Source organism: Coffea arabica, chromosome 11c (assembly GCF_036785885.1).
Source record: "Coffea arabica cultivar ET-39 chromosome 11c, Coffea Arabica ET-39 HiFi, whole genome shotgun sequence".
NCBI lineage: Eukaryota > Viridiplantae > Streptophyta > Magnoliopsida > Gentianales > Rubiaceae > Coffea > Coffea arabica.
In genome coordinates this window covers 10,038,778-10,058,470 of record NC_092330.1, presented here as the reverse complement: position 1 = coordinate 10,058,470, position 19,693 = coordinate 10,038,778, and the positions used below count along the sequence as shown (strand labels likewise).

The 19,693-nt window shown below is 37.2% G+C and overlaps 1 pseudogene; it reads right to left on the bottom strand.

Annotated features, from left to right (window-relative positions):
* The window catches only part of LOC140016466 (uncharacterized), a 101,153-nt pseudogene that overhangs the window by 80,160 nt on the left and 1,300 nt on the right, over positions 1-19,693 (bottom strand).

Sequence of the window (19,693 nt, the reverse complement as noted above, 5' to 3'; positions counted from 1 at the left end):
AGGTCCAAATTCGACCATTCATGACACAGGACTGATTAGAGAGCTTTGGAGTGGTTGGAGTCAAGCCTTGAGTTTCCCATGGCAGATTGTGAGCATTTTCAAGCTGACCAAGAGACATGTGCACCGAATTACAATAATCATGACGTATGCAAGTATCATTCATTCTAAGAGAGCCAATATGTGGAGATTTGAAGTTTCATACTGCCAATTCTTGTAGTACTATTCATTTCCAAACACGATTCAAAAAAATATATACAACAGGTTTCAGCCTATATTAGGAAACTATACACAATTATATCCTTAATCCTAGGAATAAGATTTTACCCCAATTTAGCTCCTCTAATCTCTCCTAATTTACACGGTTTTATTACTCAATATTCTACTTCCCAAAAATACAGATTTTCCCACACTCAATATTCTACTTCCCAAAAATACAGATTTTCCCACACTCCCCCTCAAGCTAGTTTGAAGATATCTTTCATCACCAGCTTGCTCACTAACAAATCAAACTGTTTTTTGGGAAGACTCTTTGTAAGCAGATCTGCCACTTGGTTTCTAGTTGGCACATAGGTCATGCAGACTACACCTCCTTCTATTTTTTCTTTGATGAAGTGCTTATCTACTTCAACATGTTTCGTTCGGTCATGAAGAACTGGATTGTGAGCAATAGAAATAGCCGCTTTATTGTCACAATACAATTTCATAGGAAGTACTTCTGAAACCTTCAACTCCTGTAATATTCTTCTAATCCATATCACTTCACAAATACCTTGAGCAACAGCCCGGAACTCTGCTTCTGCACTGCTCCTTGCCACAACATTCTGCTTCTTACTTCTCCAAGTTACCAAATTACCTCCCACATACGTACAATATCCAGAAGTTGATCTTCTATCTGTTATACATCCAGCCCAATCCGCATCGGTATAGGCTTCAACTTGAAGATGTCCTCGTGCCTTAAAGAAAATACCTTTGCCAGGTGTTCCCTTTAGGTACCTTAGGATTCTATGAATTGCTTCAAAATGCTCTGAGCCTGGTGAATGCATGAACTGACTTACAATACTTACTGGAAATGCTATGTCAGGCCGAGTGTGTGATAAATAAATAAGTCTTCCAACTAGTCTTTGAAACTTTTCTCTGTCTCTTACTTTCTCTACACTAGCTGGTTGAAGTTTCAAATTTGGCTCCATGGGAGTTTCAGCTGGCCTGCATCCCATCATACCTGTCTCTTTGAGCAAATCAAGCACATACTTCTTTTGACTTACAACAATTCCCTCCTTGGATCGTGCAAACTCCATCCCGAGAAAATACTTTAAGTTTCCCAAGTCCTTGATTTCGAATTCCTTGGCCAGAAACTTCTTCGAATTCTCTAATCCTCCACAATCATCCCCTGTTAAAATAATGTCATCAACGTATACAATTAAAATTGCAACTTTACCTTCTTTTGAATGCCTATAAAACAAAGTATGGTCAGCCTGACTTTGTAAGAAACCAAATTTTTTAACCACTTTGCTGAAGCGTTCAAACCAAGCTCTTGGTGATTGTTTAAGACCATAAAGAGATTTCTTCAGTTTGCAAACTTTTCCAACACCATATTTGTCTACAAAACCTGGAGGAAGACTCATAAACACCTCCTCTTCTAGGTCACCATTAAGAAAGGCATTTTTCACATCAAGTTGGTACAATGGCCAATTTGCATTAATAGCAAGAGATAAAAGACCCGAATAGAATTTATCTTGGCAACAGGGGCAAATGTTTCTTGATAATCTATTCCATGGGTTTGTGTAAAACCCTTCGCAACTAATCTGGCCTTGTACCTTTCTACAGTACCATCTGCTTTGCTTTTAACTGTAAACACCCATTTGCACCCAACAATCTTTTTCTCCCTAGGCAACTCCACCACATCCCATGTATCATTCTTCCTCAATGCTTCCATCTCTTCAAACACTGCAGATTTCCAGTTCTGATCAACCAACGCTTCTTTAATGTTTCTAGGAATCACAAGTTTTGAAATTTCAGTGGTAAAGGCTCTATATTTAGGGGAAAGGTTATCATAGGACACGTATTTGGAAATTGGATGTCTAGTACAAGTACGGGTTCCTTTCCTAATGGCAATGGGAAGATCAAGATCACATTCTTGAGTAGGAAGGTTTAAAACTGGGTCAGATTCTGGAACAGCAGAAGAAAAGAAAGGTGAAGTATTACCTGATGTATTTGGACAGACTTCCCTCGAGGACTTCTCATGAACAGGAGCTGGACTCATCAATGGACCTTCACCCTTTTTGAAAATATTTCTCCTAGTGTATACCACAGGCTCAAGATTGGAACGATTTTTTTCTCGTCGTAATATTTCCATATCTGATAAACCAATATCAGTTTCTGCACTATCAAATTGAGGGATCTTCGTTTCCTTATCTGTTTCAAAAATTATAGTTGGTAAAGCTTCAGTTTCCCAAAAATTTGATTCACTAGAATTCTCCCCCTGAATCAAAGGTTTGTTAAAGAAAGGAAAACCTTCCAAAAAAGTTGCATCCATAGTGACAAAGACTTTCCGGGTGACAGGATTAAAGAATTTGTACCCTTTTTGATTTGGAGCATAACCAACAAAGACACATTTTTCGGCCCTAGGATCCAACTTGGACCGAGATTTCTTTGGAATATGCACATAAGCAGTGCAACCAAATATTTTTAAAGGCAAATCTGAATTAACTCTTGATTCAGGGAAAATTTTTTTAAAACACTCTAAAGGAGTACTATATTGTAAGACCTTGGAAGGCATCCTATTAATTAGGTATGATGCTGTTAAAACAGCATCCCCCCAAAAATATTTTGGTAAGTTCATATAAAACATCATGGCACGAGCGATTTCCAACAGATGTTTGTTTTTACGCTCGGCAATTCCATTTTGTTCGGGGGTATCAGTGCAAGAAGACTGATGTAAAATCCCTTTTTCTTCAAAAAATGTTCCAAGGATACTATTATAATACTCTGTTCCATTATCAGACCGCAAAATACTTGCTTTTGTTTGAAATTGATTTTCTATCATGTTATAGAAATTTTGAAAAATGGTTGCGACTTCTGACTTCTTATGCATTAAGTATACCCAACATAGACGAGTATGGTCGTCTATGAATGTTACAAACCACCTTTTTTCCGAAACAGTAGTAACCCTTGAGGGTCCCCAAACATCACTATGAAACAAATAAAATGGTTTTGATGGTAAATAAGGCTTTGGGACATAAGATTTTCGTTGACTTTTAGCAAGCAAACAACTTTCACATTTCAGTTTCAGGGGGTTCACATTCTTAAAAAGCAAAGGAAACAAATATTTTAGATAAAAAAAACTAGGATGGCCCAATCTGTAATGCCAAACCATTATTTGTTCATAAGCAGATATAGAAATATTACTACTATACTCTTGAGCAATTTGAGCTCTAGGTAAATTATCCTCAAGACAGTAAAGGCCATTGATCATTCTAGCTCTGCCAATCGTCATCCTCGAAGTCTTGTCCTGAAAAGCACAATGAGATTCATCGAAAATAGCCAAACAATTAGAATCTTTTGTTAGTTTACTAACTGATAAAAGACTGCTGGCCAATTTTGGAACATGAAGAACAGATTTCAGGTTAACATTTTTTGAGATCTGTATTGAACCTTTTCCAGCAACAGGAGAGAAACCTCCATCTGCAACCTTGATCTTTTTATTTCCAGAACATGGTGTATATGATTGGAAGAGTTTAAAAGAATTTGTCATATGGTCTGAGGCTCCAGAGTCTATGATCCAAGGAGAAGGAAAGGTTGAGGAATTAGACAACAAAGAATTGAATAGAGCCTTAGATCTAATACTTGTATGAGCCATAGAAGCATTAGGAAAGTCAGATGAGGTAGAACTGGATTTCAGTAGCATAAGAAGATGCTCCATTTGTTCTTTGGTGAAAGGGCCAGCATCAGCTTCATTAGCAGTAGGAACTCCTCGTCCAGACTTCTCTCCTCCTTTGTTTTTCCAATTTGGAGGTTTTCCGTGCAGTTTCCAACATGTGTCACGAGTGTGACGAGGCTTATTACAATAGTCACACCAGACCTGTGATTTTTAACTGAATTTTTCTCCTGTTCTACGCGGATAAGTTGATGTTTTAAAGGATGAGGCAACCTCTAAAGCCGATCCTTCAACAGCAATTCCAGGACCCTTCTTTCCCAGCATTACATTTCTTCTGATGTGAAACTCACTGGACGCGATCTAGACAACGAATCACAAACGGTTTAGCAGCGGAAATTTGACCCAAATCTAATCCCCGAGATAACGAACACTATTGATATTATCTCAACCCGTTACCTAATGAATTAGCGAACCAAACTATAGGTAGAGGAACGCCACAACCAAGGAGTTACTTGATTGATAAGTTCACTTGAATAACTTGAGAAAGATTCTCAAATATTCAAAGAGGCTCTCTTGGAAAGAGAAAAGTGAAAACTCACAATTTTATTGATGCTCAAAACCCATCATGAATGTCTCTTGCCTTGGCTATATATAGCCATAGAACTTGAAAACCTAAAGTAACTTGGGAAAACCCTAACTCAGTTAGACTAGGCCTTTGGGCCAATTCTACTACTCAAATCCACTATCTAATGGTCAGCTTATAATCGATCCAATGAAGGCTTTTAAGCTGGCCCAACATAACCCAATAAAAGCTAATTAACCAACTTAAGTAATGGTGAGCCTAGACTCTATAAATCGGATCCAACTCAACATGAGGTCTTGGACCGAATTTATTCCTCGCAAATAAAATAGAAATCTGGAAAATAAACTACTAACTATTACTAAAAGATTCAATCTTTTGCAGCCCAAAACATGGCTCATAAGCGGCCCATATTTCGTATCATTATAACTCCGATCGGTAACTCCTTCGATTGACTGGCCATCACCTTATCCCTCCAGTGGTAGTACTCGAGTATACCGAAACGGTTGTCCAGAGTTCCAACCTACCCGACCGAGCCCAGTCCTGGCTCGAATAGGTCAGTAACCGAGGCAGGGCCCAAGTTCAGCTTATAGCTTACAACATGCACAGGTAACCAAGAAATTCGACAAAAAGTAAAATTCATCATTTGAATAGGTCGAGTGAGGTAAAGTACACACTCGCCTAACAATGATGGACAATTTCATATAACATGTGATTCATGATAATCAAGTAATCAAGTGGATACTTAGCACGTAAGCAATACAAGTTGATTTCATGGGAGCATGTAATTCACGGATATCGAATAATCATATAGATTAGAAATCATGTGAGCAAATAGTCAGGTAATCAGGTAGTCATGTGGGTTGGTAAACGGTTCACAGTTAACGGTTAACGGTTGACGGTTGAGTAATGACGGTTATTTGGCAGGCATTTGCCATATTAATAGGCCATCATTGGCCGTTATCCCATTTTTACCATGTGAGAGTCGAGGAGATTCACTCCAACGACGTATGCAACCATAGCATACCAAGTCATGTTATTCGAGCATTTTCAAGCATGGGTATGGTAAATATTTAACACATAGTACTTAACACTTAGAAATCATGAAATGAGCATGTCCTAGACTTATTCCATTACGTATTCCTATATGGAACACTCACCTAGTCAAACAAGCGCAATAGGTCTCAAACAAGCGTTTTAGGCGTCCGCTCTGAGTTCCTCTTGGAGATCTCCTCGATTGCCTGAGCAAACAATAATTCAAGTACCACTCAATATCGCTACGAATTCTCTAGTTTTCGATGAAGATTGTACGCTAGTGCAATCTAAGAAATTAACGCGGAGACGAGCCTAGAATTCGTGTAACTCGAGGTTCAAAAGTGGGGTTTTAAAACACAAGACAAATCTGATTTCCATCTTTGGATTCAAATGTAAAACAATCAAATGATATTGAAAGAAATGAAGAGTTCGAAACCCCTTAGTTTCCTTTAAGTTAGAAAATTCCAGATTTAACAAGTAATCTTTGAAAAATCATATCTTACTCTCTACAAGCCCAAAATTGGAAAACTTGGTACTATTGAAAACCTCTTTGAAAGTACCAAAAGTTTCTAGAATATACTTTTCCATGATTCTAAATGGAAGATAGTCAAAAATAGGCTCAAAGTTACTGTTTTGGTTCGTAAGGCAGATTTAAGTTGGTTTTTGGCCAAATTTGGAATTTCGGCAAAATTCACTTGTTTGGAACTAGCTTTTGAAAATTTTAACTCTATTAGTGTTGTAATCCAAGAGTATAACAAAATAAACGGAACGAAAAACGGGGTTTTGAGCACCAAGATACGGTAGCTCAAAGTTACTAAAATTTCCTTGTGAAACATGGGTTTTTCAAACTCGAGTCATGAACTTTGGTAATTTATTTGACCCATGAAACGGCCTCAGAATAACACCATAATTAGCAGTATAATACTACCATATAAGGGTTGTTCCTCTACCAAATTTCATGGAAAAATAACTTCGGAAAGGTAGTCAATCAAACACCTAAAATTTCGCAAATACTAAGACAAAACTGCCTTGAACCTTTTGTTTTTCCATTTCAGACATTTGGTCAAAGAAAGATTCCTCCAAACCTGGTTCATTTGTTTAGCCAAAACTTAAAGAACGTTGATGGTACATTTGGTAAGTGTTTAGCATCAAAATATTCAGTTAGCAAGTCTTTGCCAAACCTTGCATCAAATCTGTCTAAAAATCAGGGTTTTCAAGGGCAGAGCAGGTTTCATATTTTGATCACAGATCACTCAAATTAACTCGGAATTTCGTATGGTTTAAGGCGTTGGAAAAAACATTCATAGAGCTATAATTTTACAGAAGAAATCATTTTGAAATTCGGCACACAACTAGCTCGAATTCGAGTCACAAGTTGCAGCCTCAGCATTTTGTTCTTGTAAAACAGAGAAACAGAACAGCTGACTTAAAATAGTTGGTTTGGCTCACATACATGGAACCAGAATGTGCATTTTATATCGTCGGAAAGGTTGGAATGTCTAGTTTCAAATGCCGCTGACGGCACTCGATTTCGACATCGGAGTTCAAAATTATGGCCGAAATACGAAAGCTGGTCAGAGCATTTCGGAAATAGTTCCAGATTTACTAGCTTTGTTAAATCGATTTATTTGACCAACCAAACCTCAATATTTTTCAATGAAACTTTGTACACCATATATTCAACATATCAACATGATATACAAGTCATGAAAGCCTCAAAATTTTGCAAAAAGGGTTGCGATTAAAACAGGGCAAATCTGAATATTTTTGAACTATGCATCTCTTGGAGTCTAGACTAGCTAGGTATCATCAATCCAAGGGTGGGAGTTCATAGAGCCGACCATCAAAATTTTCCGACATGAAATAAAACAAATAACATGTAATTTTGGCAAATAATTCCACAATAAATCTGTCATCGGCTAAACAGAATTCCAGCAGTTAATTGGTCATAAATCCAACTTTTTACTCGGCTAAAACATGATATTAAGTACTCAATTTACTTAGCTAGTCGATTAACGTTTCTAGTTCAAAAATCCGATTCGGTCAGCAACAAGAATCATCCAAAAATCTAGAAATTTATTCAGTTTTCCTCGGCTAAGCTTGCATGTAAGCTGATCCATTTCATTTTTATTTTTTTTTTCTTGCTTAACCGAGCCAAGGAGCTATATGCAAAGCTTAATCATCTTGTTCTTAGTTAGATCAACGCATTTATCAGCTCAGACTACTACAAAGAGACAGAATTGAAGCTGTATTTCCCAAAACAGTCTCACGGCAAATTCCAATTTCTTCCTAATCAGATTTTCTCATGCCTTGATTGCATCATCCGAGTGCACAGCTCAACAGGCATGTCCATAGATAGTTCAGTCTATCACTAATCAACTTATTCTAGCTCAGTAATTACCTCACAAAGAAGATTATACGCACGGCAGAAAGCTGAAGTTTCTCCCCTCTTGGTTCACACGCAATTGAACGTGATGTTCCTGGTTGCAGTGGTTGCAATAGTTGCGGCTGGAACTGATGGAAATGGTGGCAATTAGCAGCTGGGTGAGGTTTAGAAAATGCAAAGGAAACTCACGCACGGCCTCTCCCTCTCTTTCCTCAAGCTCACTGACAGAAACAGAAAAGATTTCAGCTCGCAGCTTCTTTTTCTTTCCTCTCGGATTGCAGAGTGCGGCTCAGTCTCTCCCTCTCTATGTCAGTCGATGTTAACGAGGTGAAGGTGGAGTGTGGTCTGAGGTGAATTGTTGCAGAGGAGGTGGAATGGAGTTGTGGTAGTGGTTTGTGATATAGAAATGAGGAGGGAGAAAGGTGGTGCCGCGGTTTTGAGAAGGGGTTGAGTGTAGGAGTGGTAAAAGTTTGGCATTGGCCGGTTAGGGTGGTGGAGTTATAATGTTGTCCAGAAATTTTGATGGGTTTGCATGGTAATTTGTGAGGTAGTGGAGGGTATTTTGGACTTTTCACTTTTCCTTCTAATGACCACTTAAGCCCTTGATTCGAGCATAATCTCACGAATTATCCCCATGCGTGATTTAAACTCCTAATAGTGTACTAATCTCGCGAGGGTTTCGATTATCGAAATTTATCGATTACAATTTAATATTAAGGTTCCTAGTAATTCCTAACATTATTACCTAATTATTTAAACTATAAAAATCAAGTTTGACCTCAATATATAAATTTAACATTCTTAATATTCGTTTATCCTTTTATATCAAAACTTATTAACTTAATCATTATTAACGCTTAAGATTAGCTATCGGAATTCAAAGAAATTTAATTGTTAAATCAATGAAATAATTTACCTTCGAAATATGAATTTAATGTAACAAAACTAGGAAATTTAACCACTTATTCGTTATATGTAATTTCTTGAATCGATTATTTACTCCAATCGCGTATTTACTATTTTCACTTAACGAGCTTACAGAAATTAAATTTCGAAACAAATTGCTTTAAAAATATAACTAAACTATGGATACGTTTAATTAAACCTAAAAAGCTTAGAAAATAATACTCAGAGAAATCGGGTGAGTAAATACTTATTTTAGCCAGTAAAATAAATAAAACAAGCAAAATTTTCGGGTCCTCACAACCTACCTTCCTTAAAGAGAATTTCATTCTCGAAATTCATACCTTCTGAAATCTCGGATAACCCTGAACCATGTGGTGTGATCATGTCATATGTTCGTTCAGACGCCACTGGTCGGTTCCTCCTTCCATTGACTTGTCGAGGGACAGTTCCATTTCCCTGTTGAGCAGTGGTTTCTCGTGGATACCTCCTTGGACAGTCATGAACTTTATGGCTAGTACTCCCACATCCCATACACTTTCGTCCCTTTAGCCAACAGTTTTCTTTAGTGTGATTCGTCCTTCCACAATATCCACAAATTGGATGAGGTGTTGTGACCTGACTTGTTTGCGAGGTTTTCTTTGATCGTGTCTATCCTACTGAAGTCCCTCGCGACATAGTTCCTTTTGGTTCCTTTATCCTGAGTGGTGCAGGAAGTAACAGTCCTACTCCATCCACTTCTTTTCTAACTTTGGGTGGTGGTCTATTTTCTCCTAGTTTACTGTCAGATGCGTCTCTTTTCCTTGCTTGAAAAGCTCTCAGTTGAGATTTTGTGATTTCTACCCTTTGCGCTTTTTCGAGAGCGTCACTAAATGTTTCAACCTGTGCTGTGGCAAGGGCATCTTGGATTTCCAAATCTAATCCTTGGATAAACCGTCTTATTCTCTTCCTTTCAGTAGCCACCAATTCTGGGGCATATGTAGATAACTTCGAAAAGCGTGTTTCATACTCAGCTACACTTAAAGTTTCTTGACGAAGCTTTATGAAATCATCTTCTCTCTTTTCTTGGACTAGTGGTGGAAGAAATTTTCCATTAAATTCTAGGACAAAGTTCATCCAAGTTCTCGGAGTTTGTTCCCTTTCCCAATTATTTCTTATAACATTCCACCATGCTCGAGCCGGCCCTTCAAGTTGGAACACAACAAAATTTACTTCTCTCTCCTCGGAGCATTTTCTCTCTGGATCAGGTCCTCCAGCAAACTTAGGCGGGAAGAATTTCTGAAACCGCTCTAAAGCTCGATCCTCCCCTATTTCTTGGTTTCCCTGTCCAACACCTTGACCTTGTTGAGCTACTAAGAGCTCTAGTATATCCGTCATGCGGGTTAGAACTTGTCCCATTTGGTCATTTCCTCTCCTAGCACTGGGCTCGGCATTTTGGTCAATATCAGATCCATTATCTACTCTTTCATTTCGGGGTTGTCTAGGTTGACGTCCCTTTCGTCGTCTCCCAGCTTCCATTCTCACAACTAATCTATACAAATATGTGCAAATGGCTCACTAAACTAAAAATTATCTATGCACACGTATATTTAACAATTTTCAAAATGAGCAATAAAACTATATCCACAGATGACATTTTCACAAATAGCACATTAACAGTTAACATAGAAGTTAAACTAGTCTCAATTAGGTTGCATACCATTACAAAATTAGAGCTAATCAAGTCATAATACAAGTTGAAATCAAAGGTCATTTATCCAAAGTTTAAAAATCTTTAGCAAGCCAGCCAATAACTAAAGTGCATTCATCTCCAAGAATAACCAACCTTGAAATTTCTAGTTAAAGCCTCAAGTACCATTTTCAAACTCAGGGAATATGTACAACTGGCTCACTTAAGTGTCAAGTGGGAACCAAGTCAATTCGCACTAGGACTGGCCATCTCCAGATGCAAATCAACTCAATCGCCACCATTCCTCAAAGAAAATTTCACAAAATGTCTCAATCAAGCAATCGATCTAAGATTCACATTCAATTTCATACATATACTTACGAAGATTACAAGCCTAGAGAATACCTCGAATCTTACAATTTACCCAGTCAAATTCGATCTTATAGATATCAGCTAGTACCAATGTTCAAGAAACTCAACTATCACTTTTCAAATCAATTCTCACACAATTCTCTTCAGTTTCTTACAATATAAGAAACCCTAGTGTGTAAACCCACTTAAAAACAAACACTTCAATATTACTCAATCAATCATCAAGTATTAAGATCACATTCCACTTACTAAACAATCAAACTCCACAGTCCGGCATCTTATGCTTAAAACCTAAGATACACTACAAAGATCTAGAGCCTAAGCTCTGATACCACCTGTGACGACCCCACTTTCCCCTAAGGCGAACCAGAGGGTTGGTGGGCCGTCTGCCTAGCTCTCGCCAGGACTCACGCAAGCAAGCTAGCAAAATCCTTCCGAAGTATAACCTAATCTATTACAACATCGTTTCCCTCCAAATAAGCCGGTTTCTAGAATCACATTAACTTCAGAGATAACAGTGCCTTAAGATAGCCAACGTCGATTCTTAAAATACCTTCCCGAATACAACCCAAGAAACAAAACATCAATTCAAATACATCCTTACAAGCCAAGTAACAAATTCATACAAGCCACATACAAATCCAGGGTTTACACTTTTCCAGCTTCAAGTGGCAACCTAAGATAAAAGTACAATGTTTAACTCGAATTACATTCATGAAAGTAAACAATCTAGTACTACTTCCGAGCACCTTTGGTCTCAAATCCTGTAAAAGAAAATCACAACGTGGAATGAGCTACACAGCCCAGTGAGGTTCCAAGACACTCTAACAGTTCGAAACGAATTGCTTTAAAAATATAACTAAACTATGGATACGTTTAATTAAACCTAAAAAGCTTAGAAAATAATACTCAGAGAAATCGGGTGAGTAAATACTTATTTTAGCCAGTAAAATAAATAAAACAAGCAAAATTTTCGGTTCCTCACATTACCTCCCTTGCAATGGTAATGAAATGAAGGAAATATTAGCTTCAAAACCCTCCAAAAACAAAGAAAGGGTCAAGGCATCTCAAATAACCAGATAAACATGAAATTGAACCATTAAAAGCATTTAAATAACTAAACAGCCCATATTCACAAGATTAGGATCCAATTGAAAGGAAAAGGAAAGTTCGAGGGGACAATTTGATTGATTTTTAATCTATTTGGGCCATAGTGAAATAAGGGGAGACTTGGGGGCCACAGTGCAATTTTTGGAATATTTCCCATGCAAAATCCATGCAAAAGGCTACGGAGAAAACTTCAGCCATCAAATGAACACCAATTGCAGTTCCATTTCCCAAGTGAAAGGTTTATCCAAGCTTTAAACTAAACAGCCAAGCCAACTACTCCCACATCCAACAATTAAAAAATATAGCAGAAAAATATGCAAATGCTCATGAAGCTTTCATGCAAGCTCAAAGAAGATTTCTGCAACGGAAGGTTTAGGCAATTGATGAAAACCTTTTAGCAACAAACTAGCTGCAACTCTCATTTTCCCTAGTATCATGCTAAACGTAAGTAATGAAAACCCAAATAGACAACATTCTTTCACCCAACAAACAAACATGCATTGTATCATTAAGGCTCACTCCTATACTTTGCATTCCCAATGGTTTTTCAACTCAAATCACGCACAAAGGAAACCGAAAGAAACAGCCTTGAGCTACTCGCAGACCCATTAGTCAACCCAGATTTCATTACTTCAAAATACATCCTAACGGATTTAAAAAATAAAGAAAATGTAGCAAAGGGACATAATGAAGGAACTTGTATCGACCTTGCCTCAACAGCAAACTTTGCACAGGGGCCATGCTAATATGGTTATAGCAACTCTCGGCTATTTAAATGTTTGCACAATAACGAAGCACAGCAATGAAAGAAAGAAAGACAATGACAGCATGCCCCCTTGACGAATAGAAAATGCAGCCCTCTAGTCTTAAGAATATCAATGGAGTTACCCCAATTTTATCAAGAGAAACAGATTTCTAGGACACAAAACTACCCAACCGAAAGGAAAAACAGCCATGAAGGAGAGATTTATGAGACAACGTGTATAACCTAAAAACACCAAGACTAACCCAACCCTTAGTCGGGCATCTCATCGAACATTGGCTGGGCATCAAAATTTCAGCAACTTCTCACTCAATTGATGTAAATCAACACCCAGAAGTTATTCAGAAAAAAAAATGCATATCTCAATCCAATCAAACCGCAAAAAACACGTATGTTCAGCAAGTTACAAGCAATCAACAAAAGAGTTGCAACAAGTAAAACCACGGGAGACCCATCTTAAGGATGCAAAAACAAGAACAAAAGCAGCAAAATTTTAGCAATTTGGACAAATAATCATCTTCTCCAAATGGTCTAAATGCTTGCTGCCATAGCACATCAGAAAGTTCACTTCCAAATTCCAAACAAAATTTACCCTCATATGAGTCCCCTCTCAATCAATTTCATATTGCTAACTTGCTTTCATACCAAAGGAACACCAAGCAAAAAGGAAACAGAACAGATGCTAAACAAACGGATGCCAAACAAAACCATCCGAATCTTTCAACAAGAACTCTCATCTCTTTCATGAAAAGGAACTACTTTGACAAACGTGGACTGGCCGAATGTTATGCAACAACAGAAATCAATTTGTCCTTGAAGTTGTACTCTCGGTTGGGCATTTTGTCAAACAGGTTGGGGCATAAAGAATTTCTACGATTCTTTGTTCAATTGATGCTAGAAGTAGCCCCAAAAAAAATTTAGTCCAATCAACCCCATAAAACATATACGGCCAAACAATTATGAATAATCACTGGAAAATTGCAAGAAAACTGATTCATCAGAGAATAATTTTGAGGTTGGGATTTCAAGCATTTACTCTTGAATGGAAGCTGAAATTTAAAGGAAAATGGCTGCTTACCGTACTCATTCTTGGTGAATGTTCGCCGGTGGTGGTGGAAATTTCCGGAGCCAATAGCAAATTGCAACTCCTCTGTTCGGCTTTTCCTTTTCTTGCCCAAAAGCTTTTCCCCTCTGTTTGTTTGTTTTTCATTTCCAGTTCTGAAGTTCACCCCAAATTTTCAGATTTTCTCCACTTCGCGACCTTGCTCCTCTGTTTTTCCTTTACTCTGTTTTCTTGCTCGTAGGTTCCTTGTCCGCCGCCTCTTTTTGCCTCTGATTTCTCTCAGCCTCCAAAAACTTCCTCCGACCTCTGTCTCTCGCGTTTTTTCTTTCCCCTTCTGTGTTTCCCTTCTTTCCCTTGCAGCCGTCCCCCTTTTCTTGCCGTTTCTCTTTGCTTTTATATGGGGAACCACCCCTAAACCCTCACCTCAAAGGTGAGGATGAAGGGTTGGTTCCCCCCCATATCCTCAGCCATCGATTTGCCAGAAAATGGTATATATTTTCACGCTGCTGCATGCGGCTCTTTTTTCCTTTTTTTTTCACTCACTTAACTAATCCGCAATAATACAAAATAACAAAGCTTAAATAAAAATGTACAAAACTAGTAACAAAAGATAAAACAAAAAGCTAAGATTTTTCCTCTGCTTGATTAATGATTTTTCCTCTTTTTTGTTTGATTAATTCTACGCTAAAATGGCGAAAAATGAAAAACTAAAAACTAAAAGTAAATAAAAACTAACATGACAAATAAAAATAAAAATAAATAGTAAATGAAATTACACTAAAAATTTGGTGTCTACAGATGAGTTTGGATGTTATTTGTGTTGATTAAGTATTAATCTAGTAGAGATAAGTGGAAAAAGTGAAAAGAAGATCAAAGGAAAGTTGAAAACTAGAAGGGCCGGTTCTGCCCTGTTCTTGCCGCACCCCTTGGTGCAATTTTTTTGTGATCAAATTGCTTTGATTTTGATGTAGATATGTTGTGTGAAAATTTTCTACCAAAATCATTTGATTTGGTTGGCTAAAAGTTGGATTTTTGAAATGGTTTCAAAACTGGAAAACGTGTACAGAGGTGCTCTGGCAGCGAACTTTGAACAATCATAACTCTTTGCTCCGATGTCAAAATCAAGTGCTATTTGTGGCATTAGAAACTAGACATTTCCAGATTTCTAACGGTAAAAAATACATCCCTTGATTCAACTTGAGTGAACCAAACCAACTCTTCAAAGTTACCTGTCCTGTTTTGTTACTAGAGAGTCACTGAGGTGCTGGGACTTGTTGCTTAAATTTGAGCTAGCCGTGTACAGAATTTTAAAACGATTCCTTCTGATGAATTATGGCCCTATGCATTTAGTTTCCAACCACACCAACCATGTTTAATTCCAAGTTGAATTGAGTGAATGGTGACCTAATTACAGACCTGCACTAGAGAAAGAAAACCCCAATTTTTGGCTAGCCAATGGCTTATTTCGAATTGGAACTTGTTATTTTAAAACTTTTGGTGTCAATCACCTACCAAATGTATGTTGGATGTGTCTTAGACTTTTTCTTCATAAATGAACCATGTTTGAGATGATCTCATTGGCCAAACGTTTGAAAATGGAAAACGGAAGCTTGAAGATGGATTTGTCTTTAGATTCCCTTGAACTTTGGTAGTTTAGTTAACTACCTTCCCTTGTGAATTTTCAAGTGAAATTGGGTAGAGGGTAGTTCTCATATGGGAGTTGAATTGTGCCAATTTTGGTGTCGTTCCAAAACTGTTTTGACGTACGAATAAGTTACCAAAGTTAAACTTCCAAATCTGGAAAATTGCCTAGCAGTCTCGATTTTTGGCCAACTTTGAGCTACTATATCTTGGTGGCAAAACTCCTATTCATGTTTTGTTTGTTGTGATTTAAACTTTGATTGTAAGTCTAATTGAGTTCCATATTTTAGAGGCTAGTTCGCATTCTGTTAATTTTGCCGAATTTTCAAATTTTGTCAAAAACCAACCCCGAATCTGTCCGGGGAGTCCAAATCAGCAACTTGAGGCCGAAATTCGAGTAGCTTCCATTTTGAATCATGGAAAAGTGTCTTCTAGAAACTTTTAGCACTCTGGAAATAGTTTCCAACGGTACTAAGTTTTCCAATTTTGGACCTACCGAGAGTGAGATATGATTTTTCAAAAATCGCACCTCAAATCTAAAATTTCTGAACTTAAAAGGAAATCGAGTTTTAAAGCTCTCCATTTTCTTTCGATATTACTTGATCATTTTGCATTTGATTTCAAAGATGAAAATCAGATTTCCTTGCACTATTAGAACCCCACTTTTGTGTCTCGATTTACGAGCAATTAAGACTCATTTTCATGATATTCTCTAAGATTGTAAATGAATGCAATCTTTCTTGATAATTAGGGGTTTTAAACGATAGTGTGTAATGGTTAATTGTTAATTGCTCAGGCACTCAAGAGAATCCCACGGTGGACGCATGAACCCTCAAGTAGGCATTACTTCCTTGTTTTTGATTGGTGATTGTCAAGTGTATGTAAACTTGATACATGCTTAACTGTTATTAATGATTGGAGATTTTGAAAATGGAGTCCAGTGTGTACTTTACCGCACTCGTTCTCATTTAAATGAATTGTGATTGAATTGATTGAAATGGAATGAATAGAAGAAATGTATTGAATGAATTGAATGAAATGAATGATTGAATTGTAATGAGGGATTGAATTGTATTGATTGATTGAATGAATGAATTGGTATGCTATGGCTGCATACGTCGTTGGAGTGAATTTTCTCGGCTCATAAATGTTAAGTGGGGGACATTTAAATGAATCATGATTGAATTGATTGAAATGGAATGAATGGAAAGAAATGTATTGAATGAATTGGATGATTGAATTGTAATGAGGGATTGAATTGTGTTGATTGATTGAATGAATGAATTGGTATGCTATGGTTGCATACGTCGTTGGAGTGAATTTTCTCGACTCATAAATGTTAAGTGGGGGATGCCCAATTCTCACTGCCCAATATTGGACTCGAGCCGGCATGGGCTTGGTCGGGTTCCTTAGTGAACCATGAGAAAACATAAGTTTGACCTATTGAGAGGTCTTGCTTGGCATACTCGAGTAGTATCGTCTCAAACAAGCGACAGGCGGGCTCGGAACAGGGGTATGTAATGGTGAACAGGGACAGGATAAGTGAATTTCTAAGGACTATAACCTACCCGATTGACGGAGTGTCAATTCGTGGAGGTTCTTGATTGTGCAAGTGGAAAATAGCTCCTGAGAGCTCCTATATCATTAAATTGTTTTTGTTTATTTTGCTAGCTTTAATAGTTATTTACTTGAATATTATTGTTTTACTTATCAAATGGGATTGTTACTTGAATAACATGCTTGTATGTGTGTTTTCTTGGCCTCACGAGCGATTGCTCACCCCGTAGATTTGTTTTCCTTAACAGGAATGGACATGGAGTGAAATTCAGAGAACCCTTTGGATGTACTTTTGTATTAGGGTTTTAAATGTAATTGACTAGACATTGTGGCTATTATATATTTTGGGAATTGATGTATCTTTTGGTAACCTAATGTAAGAATTGGATAATTGATGTATCTTGAACTCGTGGTGTGAGACTTGGATATTCGATTATGGAAGCGACTTTTCTTTATTAGGCTTGTATCAATTGTCATGTATCGTTAAGTTTGAATCGAATTGTCTTGAGTCCTGGTGAGAGTTGGGCAAGCATCCCGCGAATACCCTTTGGTTCGTCTTAGGGAGAAGTGGGGGCGTCACAATAGGTGTTACAACTTCTCCAGCTGAAACTACTTGGGAAGATGCAGAAACTATTGAGAAGGATTTTTCTAAATTTCAATCTTGAGGACAAGATTAATGGAAGGGGGCAACTATCATAAAGTCAAAAATATGTAGGAAGAAGCAAGCAGAAGGCGTGGTTCAAACAAGTAATGTGTGAAAGAAAAGGAAGTAGGTGAGGTAAAAGGCATGGGAGTAGGAGCATGCTTTCACTAGAAATCTGCACAACAAACGTGAAGAAGAAGGCCCTTATTATTTTCTAGGAAGATGGCCATATGGCCTTATGTCATCAGTGCTTTCAACTGATAGTTAGTTAGCTGTAGCTATTATATAGTGAGATTTACTTTGTAATTGGACAGTAGAAGAATATTTTTTAATTCTTAGGATTTGGGAGGATTATTCTCAACTCTTTCTCCTTCCCTAAGTTTCCTTCATTTTGTTCACCTTCTTCCTATCTCTATCTCTCTGAGTCCATATTATCATTTTATCAATATAATCAATATTGAGCTTGGTTCCAGTTCATCGATCCACTGTTTCATTGTTTTTCTAATTATTATTTTGCTATCTTAGTTTTAGTTTTACTTCATATGTCCTTAGCTCAACCTGATATCATCACACATAGGTGTTGGCCAAATCAGGGTTTATGAAATTGTGGGCATCAAAGTTTTTTCCTTTAATTGGGAGGAACCATTGGCCTGGTTTTAGAGTTTTGCTATCTGTGGAGCTTGCTCCTAGTGGATCCTACTTGATGATTCTTCCATTTATAGGCTCTGCAAATTCATGGACTAACTAGGGAGATGGATTTGATGTCAATTAAGAAATGATTTTTCTTGATTTTATGAGTGGAAATGGAAAATATATACTTTTAGGCAGGCTTGTGGCTGAGAAAGTTGAGGAGGAATTCTTGAATTCTAATGAAGTTTATGGCAGAAACCAATTGATGGTTTAGTTCAAAAGAGGAAGAACTGGAGAAGTTATTGTTGACAGAAGGCAAGATTCACTTTCATAATACAGGCTACATCTTTTATGAGTCTGGATAGGGACACATGAAGACGTTAGTCATCATAATATGAGACACAAAAAACATTGTCATGTATCAAACCGGGTGATCATTTTTAGTTATTGTTGTTTAAGTCAGTCATCTACATATGAAGATTTGCAAATCTTATTGGGAACATTGAAACACCTAAGTACTTCCTGTGATAGCTCCAGCTTCCCCTAGGGCATATCCAAGGATTTGGCGGACCGCCTGCGCAATTCTTGCCAGGATTCACTCACGAATCTCATAAAATAATAACAATTCCCAAAGTCCAATAGTATTAACCGCAAAATAAGCATCAAAACTTCATGGTTAAACATTATAGACCATCCAATGTTCCAAATTATCCCTACTTATACACGTACAATCGGACGAATGAACTTTAAGTCATTTAATCAAATCACCAAGTACAACTAGAATGGTAAGTTACTTAAAACAAGACATCAACTCTCGAACCGTCTATTTTCCCGCTTTCCCGTTGCCAATGTCTGCTAAGGAAAACAAACTAAAAGGAATGAACTAGAACCCCAGTGAGGTTCCAAGTAAACAGGCAGGTAAAATAGCAAGCATGATACCATTAAGTCAAACCCATATAGAGTAGGACATAATGTATAATAAAGCAGGTAATCAAATAGATCATGCAATGGTATACAGTAAAGAACACGTTTATGGCAAATGATATAGGTTGCTCTCAGGAGTAGGTTCCACGACAGCTTGTCCAGGGTCCATTGACTCTTCATCAACCATGAAATTATAATGTCTGTAGATCACCATTAAACATCAATCTCCATCTGTGAGAACCCAAAATTTTTTTTATTTTTTAGTCATTATTTTATTTCCTTACTGTAGACACCAAATTTTTAGTGTATTTTTGTTTACTATTTTTATTTTTCATGTTAGTTTTTATTTATTTTAGTCTTTTATTTTTATTTTTATTTTTAAGTCATTTTAGCATAGAATTTATCGAAAAAAAGAAAATCATTCACAAAAATATGCTTTAGTTATTTTAGATTCAAGTTCGTTGTTATTAAAAAAAAAAAGGAAAATCAACACAAAAAAAAAGGGAAAGAGCTCATGCACCCGAGAAGCATACAATCAAAACT